Source organism: Pithys albifrons, chromosome 28 (genome assembly GCF_047495875.1).
Source record: "Pithys albifrons albifrons isolate INPA30051 chromosome 28, PitAlb_v1, whole genome shotgun sequence".
NCBI lineage: Eukaryota > Metazoa > Chordata > Aves > Passeriformes > Thamnophilidae > Pithys > Pithys albifrons.
The window spans coordinates 962,084-972,223 of NC_092485.1; the positions used below are offsets into that span (position 1 = coordinate 962,084).

Below are 10,140 nucleotides of genomic sequence, written 5' to 3' on the forward strand. Positions count from 1 at the left end.
CCAGCAGACCTCACAGCAAACCTTGAGAGCAAAGAAACCATCCAAACCCTTTCCATCCCTCAACTTTGACCTGGTGGTTCCCTTGATTTGTGCTCAAATCCCCTGGGATTGTGGGAACGTTGGTGTTTAAAGGAAATTCTTGTGTTTTGCAGGAAGGAGCATTCAAAATTCCCACCACTCTGTGAATGACCATCCTGAAGCATCCTCTGATTCCACAGATTCCACAACTGCTTTTTTAGGAACTACTTTGACCCTTGAGGCTGACAGGGTCAAGTTATCATGGAATCATCCAGTGATGAAATCCTGGAATGGTCCAGGTGAGAAGGGACCTTAAAGCTCATCCCATTCCACCTCCTGCCATGGGCAGGGACACCTCCCACCAGCCCAGGTTGCTCCAAGCCCTGTGTGACCTGGTCTTGGACACTTCCAGAGATGGGGCAGCCACAGATTCTCTGAAAACAGAGGAGGGAGAACTTCAGTATTTTTAAGGCAACTTAAAACTAAAGCTTTGACACTATTTGGCCACCTTTGCTTTTGGGTGAAGCTCAGACGTGGTTTGAAGCCAAGAACAAGGTTTTAGAGGAGCTTCAAACCTCACTTAGCAGGATTTCCATCTGTCACTGGAGCACATGGGTCAGATCCCAAGTGGGCATCTCCACTTGCCTTTGCTTTGCCAAAGCAACATCAGTGACATCCCTTTCTGTGACACATCATCAAAATGTAAGGGTTTGCCTGGAGCTTCTTCAGCCCATGCACAGCACACAGACCTCCAGATGGTGCTTGGGATGCTGGAAATGGGCTGATTTTACTCCCAGATTTTCCTTCTCTAACAGTGAATTTAATGTGAATGGCATTAAATTTCAGATTATTCTACACTGATAAATCAGTTCAACCAGAGGATGCACCTCAAGTCTCATCTCCCCTCCATCCTTCTCATCCCCAACATCTCCCCATCACCCCATTTCAGTCTCAAATCTCATCTTCCCTCTATCCTTCTCATCCCCAATATCTCCCCACCATCCTTCTCATCCCCATCTCCCCATCACCCCATTTCAGCCTCAATGTGTTTCAAATCTCATCTCCCCACCATCCTTCTCATCCCCAACATCTTCCCTCCATCCTTTTCCTCCCCAACATCTCCCCATCACCCCATTTCAAACAATGCATTTCAAATCTCATCTCCCCTCAATCCTTCTCATCCCCAACATCTCCCCACCATCCTTCTCATCTCCAACATCTCCCCATCACCCCATTTCAGTCTCAAATCTCGTCTTCCCTCCATCCTTCTCATCCCCAACATCTCCCCACCATTCTTCTCATCCCCAAAATCTCCCCTCCATCCTTCTCATCCCCAACATCTTCCTTCCATCCTCCTCATCCCCAACATCTCCCCATCACCCCATTTCAAACAATGCACCTCAAGTCTCATCTCCCCACCATCCTTCTCATCCCCATCTCCCCATCACCCCATTTCAGTCTCAAATCTCATCTCCCCACCATCCTTCTCATCCCAACATCTCCCCACCATCCTTCTCATCCCCAACATCTCCCCTCCATCCTTCTCATCCCCAACATCTTCCCTCCATCCTTCTCATCCTCAACATCTCCCCACCATCCTTCTCATCCCCAACATCTTCCCACCATCCTTCTCATCCCCAACATCTCCCCACCATCCTTCTCATCCCCAACATCTCCCCATCACCCCATTTCAGCCTCAAACAATGATGCCTTTCAGCCATTTTATTGAACTTTGTGTATGAAATAACAGTTTCAAATTCTAATGAGAAAGAAAAAAAAAACCTTAAAAAAATAAATTCAACATCAGGTAAAAAAATCAAACAACCCAAAGAAACCAAAAAGTCACTTTGTTTTTACTGGTAGCTGAACACAAGGCCCACACCACGGTGGAGTCACTGGGACAACAGGAGGCAGCAGGTGGGTTGAGCATCAGACTGGTAACAAACCCCCCAAATTTTAAACAATTGCAACACAGCTCAGTGGCAAAACCAGAGTTTAAAATGAGCTCAGAGTGACAAGGCTGCACTTAACACCTCCAGTCCCAAACTGCAGCCTTCCTGTGGCACCAGACTAAGTCAGGACTTAGAGAAGAGTTTGGTTTTTCAGTCCCACACACTGAATTTCCCAGCATTTCACTGTGATCACACCCAGGGTATGGCCTAGTTGAGACAGGCATGGGAAACATCTCAGCGTTGCCCAACTGAACATGTGAAGGACAGAAAGCAAAGGGAAAATCGTGTCCATCTGTCTCCACCCCAGGAAGATGCCATGAAATAAGTTGCATGGGAATGGGTGGGAAATTAAGAACCACGAGCTGCTCCTGGAGTTTGACTCCACCTCTCCCTTTTGCCACGTTTTGGGGTCTCAGGTGATGAGTTAAGAGCCTGATCTCCTTGAACAATCCTCAATCCCACCATGAGAACATCTGACCTTCAGCAGAGAGGGGGATTTTCCTGCCTAACCTGAGCAACTTGGAAAAGCAAGTCCCACCCCAACACAAGGGATGTGGCAGCAAACACAACCTTTTCCTCAGGTGATGAGTTAAGAGCCTGATCTCCTTGAACAATCCTCAGTCCCACCATGAGAACATCTGACCTTCAGCAGAGAGGGGGATTTTCCTGCCTAACCTGAGCAACTTGGAAAAGCAAGTCCAACCCCAACACAAGGGATGTGGCAGCAAACACAACCTTTTGGGGTCTCAGGTGATGAGTTAAGAGCCTGATCTCCTTGAACAATCCTCAATCCCACCATGAGAACACCTGACCTTCAGCAGAGAGGGGGATTTTCCTGCCTAACCTGAGCAACTTGGAACAGCAAGTCCAACCCCAACACAAGGGATGTGGCAGCAAACACAACCTTTTGCATTCCAACCACACCATTTCAGGCACTTCCTAACTCCATTTCCCCCTTAATATCCCTTGACTCCCAGTTCCAGCTCTATCAATGACTTCTGGTTTGCCAAGTGAATTGTCCTGCTCTGAAATCCCACTCTGGAATCCCAAGGATGGGCTTAAAGCCACTACCTGGCCTTGGAACAGTCAGAGATATTTTCTGGAAAACATCAGGCAGTGTCAGAGGTATCTCAGATAATTCCCTTCAATATCTTGCCAGCAAATGTTTCAATATGAAATGAGCAATCCCATGATGTAAATTTTCAAATTAAAAGCCAAAAGATTTGCTCCTAAAACTTTGTCCTTTCTCAGCACTGCACATTCCCCTAATGGGGAAGAAATTCCATAAGTGATATCCAGTAAAGACATTTCAGGACTCAGGAAATCTTCATCACTTTATGAATCTTACTGGAGATGGAATAAAGATGAAACAAGACTGACATTGAGTGTAAATGAGAGGGGGAGTGTAAACAAAGCCTGAGATCAGCTCAGTTGGTTAAAATTTGGTTGTAATAACACCAAGGTCATGAGTTCAATCCCCTCTGAGGGACATTGACTGGAGAGTTGGACTCGATGGTCCTTGTGGGTCCCTCCCAGCTCAGAACAGTCTGTGAGTCTGTGATTAACTACTCCCTTCTTAATGTCACCATCCCCTCCTTGATGTCACCAGAACCCTGATTAGCTCAGTTGGTTAAAATTTGGTTGTAATTACTCCAAGGTCGTGGGTTCAATCCCCTCTGAGGGACATTGACTGGAGAGTTGGACTGGATGATCTTTGTGGGTCCCTCCCAGCTCAGAACAGTCTGTGAGTCTGTGATTAACTACTCTCTTCTTAATGTCACCATTCCCTCCTTGATGTCACCAGAACCCTGATTAGCTCAGTTGGTTAAAATTTGGTTGTAATAACACCAAGGTCGTGGGTTCAATCCCCTCTGTGGACCATTGACTGGAGAGTTGGACTGGATGGTCCTTGTGGGTCCCTCCCAACTCAGAATAGTCTGTGAGTCTGTGAGTCTGTGATTAACTACTCCCTTCTTAATGTCACCATCCCCTCCTTGATGTCACCAGAACCCTGATTAGCTCAGTTGGTTAAAATTTGGTTGTAATAACACCAAGGTCATGAGTTCAATCCCCTCTGTGGACCATTGACTGGAGAGTTGGACTCTGATCCTTGTGGGTCCCTCCCAACTCAGAACAGTCTGTGAGTCTGTGATTAACTACTCCCTTCTTAATGTCACCATCCCCTCCTTGATGTCACCAGAACCTTGATTAGCTCAGTTGGTTAAAATTTGGTTGTAATTACACCAAGGTCATGAGTTCAATCCCCTCTGTGGACCATTGACTGGAGAGTTGGACTCTGATCCTTGTGGGTCCCTCCCAACTCAGAATAGTCTGTGATTCTGTGATTAACTACTCCCTTCTTAATGTCACCATCCCCTCCTTGATGTCACCAGAACCCTGATTAGCTCAGTTGGTTAAAATTTGGTTGTAATTACTCCAAGGTCGTGGGTTCAATCCCCTCTGAGGGACATTGACTGGAGAGTTGGACTCGATGGTCCTTGTGGGTCCCTCCCAGCTCAGAACAGTCTGTGAGTCTGTGATTAACTACTCCCTTCTTAATGTCACCATCCCCTCCTTGATGTCACCAGAACCCTGATTAGCTCAGTTGGTTAAAATTTGGTTGTAATAACACCAAGGTCATGAGTTCAATCCCCTCTGAGGACCATTGACTGAAGACTTGGACTGGATGATCTTTGTGGGTCCCTCCCAACTCAGAATAGTCTGTGATTCTGTGATCTGATGATGTCAACTTGGAGAAAGCAGGAAAAATGGGAAAAAAACCACATAATTTACCTGTATCAGAGGCTGGGAGGTGAAAATATTTGGATTAGAAATGTGTAATTTAATTGACCCCAGGGCAGGTACAGGACTTTAATTAACCTCAGACTGAGGGTTGAATCTGTGCCTTCCAGCTGAATCTGTGCAATGGAAAGAAAAGTAGGAGAGTGGGGAGTTCCCAGAGCTTTTAGGAGAGAAAAACTCTGCCTCAGAAATTCCTTCATTTTAAAAGGATTCAGTAGCAGTAACAGCAATTGAACACCAGTCTCAGGAAACACCCAAGTGTGTGTGGGAATGAAGCCTCCAACGTGCATCAGGGCTGTTTCCTGAGCCTGCTGGGGGTTTGCCAGCACCTGTGGAAAGAGGCTGGAAGCTGGGATGGGACTGCAGGAATCATGGAATTCATTGAATCCCAGAATGGTTTGGGTTGGGAGGGACCTTAAATCCCACCTCATCCCACCTCATCCCACCCCCTGCCATGGGCAGGGACACCTTCCACTAGACCAGGTTGCTCCAGGCCCTGTCCAACCTGGCCTTGGACACTTCCATGGATTCCAGGGACGAGACAGTCCCAACTTCTCTGGGAATCTGTGCCAAGGTCTCACCAAATCCTGAATTTCCCCCCCAAATCCATCAGGGCAAAGCAACCTCACAGTTATTTCCTCGCTGCTTCCAACAGCCTGTTCCAGCCACTCCTCTAAGCCCCATCCCTGTGCTGTGTCCCCTGAGCCTTCATTAGTGCCCTTAAACACTTTTGCACATCTTTCCCTTTCTAATTTTGCCCTCTTCTTAGACCAGCTTAACCCATGGCATTAAAACAAGCAGCTTTTCGTGACCCTACACCAGCCCCGCTCCTCAGATCAGCTTTTCCTGCCTCTCCAGCAGGATGGAGCCAACAGCAGAGCTCTAATTGCACCCTAAAATGAAGCAGGGGAAGGGTTGGTGCTCAGGCTCTGGCTGTGCTGGGCACGGAGGAGAAACATCGACGTGTTCCGAGCCTAAAGAGCACGGCCAGCTCTGAGACGAGGCTTTGAAGGGCTATGAATAAAGATGAGCTGCCTGCCTGCCTTTGGATGATTATGGGAATCAAAGCACACGATTTTTTTTTGGATCTTCTCTTGATGTCAGGCATCATTAAATGGCTCCCTTTTTTGTTTTTTTAATCGGCTGGATACATTTTTAATTTGCCTTCCCCTGCCAAATCCAGCCCTCAGCTCCAAGTGACGTCGTCCCCCCTCCCCCCCGGCTGCCCCTCGACGATGGATCTCTTTGGAATGCACCAGGCTGGAGTCAGAGTGTTGGCAACACACACAAATACACTGGACTGACAGTTCAAGACTATCAAACTCTCAATTATTGGGGAAAAAAAAAAGCACATTAATAACCAGCTGGCTCAAGCAAAAAGAACCCAACAGGGTGGAGTGATGCCAAACACCCTTTTGTACAACGTGGGGAAAAGGTTGGAATTTGGCAAGATTGTCATTGGGGTGAGATGTCCATGGGGTGGTTGGAACCCACCAACCCAGGCTGGGGAAAGGATGTGGGTTTTCCCCACCACTTTAATCAGCAAAATACATTTTTGAGCCATCACAGAGACACTTGAACAAGTGGCTGTTGAAAGCAGACGAGGAATAAGCACGTTACACACACCATAAAAAAGCTCAGAAATAAACCCAACTTTAGTACTGATACATTCCATCCCCGTTTTAAGGGCTAATAGATCATGTTCCAAAAGAAACTAAATATAACACCTTTGGGTCCAGGGCTTCCCAAGATCCAGGTCTGTGTTGCAATCCAAAAAAATCAACTCTCCCCCTGTCAATGTGCTGTCACCTCTCTGGGCAAACCTCCCTTCATAGGAGGCTTTGGCTTCTTGCAGCCCAAACCCATCAGCGTGGTGGGGTTTGGGTCAGGCTCACCATTTCAGAGCTGCAGAAGGTTTTGTTCAGCCTCCTTTGCAGCTCAAGAGCTTGCTGTGAACCCATCATGCTGCAGGAAGGCTGCAAACAAATGTCTTTTGCAGTTTCTTTGTGGTTTTGGTGGCAGGATGTCCCAGAAAAGCCCAACTCCATCTGCCCCAGCTGCCAACAGCTCATCCCTGGCAATGGGGAAGAGAGAACTGGGATTATTTGGGATTCCCTGTGATGGAAACAGGCTCTGCCCTCACCCCCCAAAACACCAGGAACTTTTCCTAGTCTTTTTTTAAAGAGTTTTCTTTTTAGGTCTCAGAGTTTTTATGGTCTGAAGGTTAAATCCTGTTGGTGCTGGGAGGCTGCAGGGTGAGACAGGCTGGGTGGACAGAGTTTCTCTCTGCTGTCACAGGCAAAGGATGTCCAGAAGTGGGGTTTGGAAAGCTCTGCAATCCACTCTCAGACCCTCCCAGATCCACAGGGACTTGGCAGCAGAGCAATTTCCTGGAGGATCCCATGGAGAAGGTCCCTCTCACCACCAGGGCAGGATGGCCAGAGTGGAGTCAATGAGAGCCCCTCCTTCAGCTAATCCACTTTGTGCAGGTGGATGGATTTCACACCTTATGTTGTTTCACCTCTGGGATTCCTCAGCATCCCTGTCAAGCCTTGGCACCCCCAGCTCATCCCCCTGGGCTCAGGGACCTCCTCCATTGGCTCTTCCAGCATTCCTGGTCCCCAATCCATCCTGTGTTGCTGGAGCCACATTAGATCCCAGTGCCAGCAGCACCAGCCCTTTCTCATTCATTTATCCACAGCTCCACAGGGTTTGTACCTTGCTGGGAAGAGCAAGAGGAGCAAAGTCTCACTGAGGGCCAGATCCATGTTTGCTCTTCATTCCCCACCTGATTAAATTGACTCAAACTGCTGGGTTTATTTCTTTTTGTTTCTTTTCTCACCACTCCAGCCCATTCTCCTCACTCTGCACCTACTCAGAGCCCCAGAGACTCCTGGTTTTGGGCCTCCAAGCCCTGCTCCCATAAACAGGGTTATCACCACCAACAATGCCATGACAGGAGGAAGAATTCAAGCCAAGAAATTATCCATGTTTAAAAAATCCCCCAACATAAACGTGGCCTCACCAAAGTCAACACATTCCTTGTAAGAATCTCATCATTTCCCAACCTGAAGGGAATTTCTCAGCCCAATTTTCAGCTGGAGTTTCCATGTGGGGCTCAGACAAAAAGGTCTAGAGCAATCCCAGCCTGAACCTGCTTGGATCCTGCTCATCTTCAAAGCTCATCTGCGAGGTGAGACACGTGGTGCAGATGGTTGCTCTGCCATGAATCTTACCAAGTTTTTCCATTTCAGAACCTTCTTTCCAGGTAGGGAGTTTGGTTTGAAGAGCATCTTCATTGGGGTTGTGCCTCAAAGCATCCCACACGTGGATGTTCCTCACCCCTTGCCTGGGGTTTGGTGTGAGATGCAGGGACACAGCTCTGCTGGGAGCAGCACCCAGGGTTTGGGGCAGAGTGGTCCTTCCTCCACCTCCCAGGTACCTGCTGGGGATCTCATGGTTAGTCCTTGGACATGGACCTAAAACAATCAGCAGGAGAGACTCAAGAGTCTGTTCCACACACACAATGATTTTGTCTCCTGTTACCTCCCTTTGAGCATCTTCTGCTTCAGCTCCAGCTCCCTTAGTTCTGTCCTGTCCAAACAAACATTCCCCTCAGCATTCCCAGGGAACTTTGGCACTGCAGATCCAGAGATTTCCGTGCTCTCTCAGTCCCACCAACACCATTTTCACCCTTAAATCCAATGCTGTTGCAAGTATTTCTGTGGTCCTCTGACTGAGCACGTGCTGGGAGGGCTTTAATCTCCAAGCTGGAATAGAGGCAACATGAGGAGGTGGGATGGGGCTGGAGAGAAGGCAGCCAGAAGCAGGAGAGACCATCAACCCCTTTGCCATTTGCATTTATCCCTTTGCACACCATTTATCCCTTCTCACAACCCTCATCCCTTCGCAGGTGATTTAACCCTTTGCAGGTGATTTATCCCTCGCAGGTGATTTATCCCTTTGCAGGTGATTTATCCCTTGCAGGTGATTTATCCCTTCCCAGGTGATTTAACTCTGCAGGTGATTTGACCCTTCGAAGGTGATTTAACCCTTCGCAGGTGATTTATCCCTTCCCAGGTGATTTAACTCTGCAGGTGATTTGACCCTTCGAAGGTGATTTAACCCTTTGCAGGTGATTTATCCCTTCCCAGGTGATTTAATCCTTTGCAGGTGATTTAACCCTTTGCAGGTGATTTATCCCTTCCCAGGTGATTTATCCCTTGCAGGTGATTTATCCCTTGCAGGTGACTTAACCCTTTGCAGGTGATTTATCCCTTTGCAGGTGATTTATCCCTTCGAAGGTGATTTAACCCTTTGCAGGTGATTTATCCCTTGCAGGTGATTTATCCCTTGCAGGTGATTTATCCCTTCCCAGGTGATTTAACCCTTCCCAGGTGATTTAACCCTTCCCAGGTGATTTATCCCTTTCCAGATCACTCATCCCAGTGCACCAGGATAATGTTGATCCGTGCAGTCCTAGGAAATGCAGGGAGCTTAAGAGAAAGCCCAGGTTTAGCAGCTTCCCAGCCCAGCACAGACAACCCACAGCTCTAAACCTGACACCAGAAACCTCAGTCTGTAAAATGAAACAGCAATGGGGAACTGATGGATGGACTCCCTGAATAAGGAAATAGCACAATATTCCCTGTGGAAGAGCAGACAAGGGTGCCCAAGTTTTATGGAACAAAGGAGGAGCATGATCAGCCAGGATTCAGGTTTTAATACCTTTTCCATCCTGGAAATTCGATTTTTTCCTTGGTTTTTCATGGGGTGATCCTGAAAGCAAGGCACAACTTTTGGAGTGTTCACCACCACTTTCCTCGGTATTGGTGGAGATGTTTCTTTTTTAAAGTAAATCACAGCCTTTGGTACAGCTCAGAGCTGCTTCTAAAGGGCATTTACAAGAAAGTGGAGAGACTGGAGGGATGGGCTGATTCCAATGGGATGAAGTTCAACAAGGCCAAGTGCAGGTCCTGCCCTTTGGCCACCCCAAGCCCTGCAGCGCTCCAGGCTGGGCACAGAGTGGCTGGAGAGCAGCCAGGCAGAGGGACCTGCGGGGACTGAGGGACAGGAAGCTCAACAGGAGCCACCAGTGTGCCCAGGTGGCCAAGAAGGCCAAGGGGATCCTGGCCTGGATCCAAACTAGCGTGGCCAGCAGGCCCAGGGCAGTGACCCTTCCCCTGGACTCTGCCTTGGGGAGGCCACACCTTGAGTGTTGTGTTCAGTTCTGGGCCCCTCAGTTGAGGCAAGAGATTGAGGGGCTGGAGCGGGGCCAGAGAAGAGCAACGAGGCTGGAGAAGGGACTGGAGGTGGCACTGAGTGTCCTCTGAAACACCTCCAGGGACAGAGAATCCACCATGTCTTG

The 10,140-nt window shown here is 48.2% G+C and overlaps 1 long non-coding RNA gene across 1 annotated transcript; it reads right to left on the reverse strand.

Moving 5' to 3' along the window:
* Nucleotides 1-1,725: 1,725 nt before the first annotated feature.
* LOC139683561 (uncharacterized) lies at nucleotides 1,726-9,927 on the reverse strand. Its single transcript, XR_011699797.1, has 2 exons — nucleotides 8,009-9,927; nucleotides 1,726-6,846 (listed from the first exon to the last, which is right to left on the reverse strand). It is a non-coding gene; the product is annotated as an uncharacterized lncRNA (long non-coding RNA).
* Between the last annotated feature and the right edge of the window lie 213 nt (nucleotides 9,928-10,140).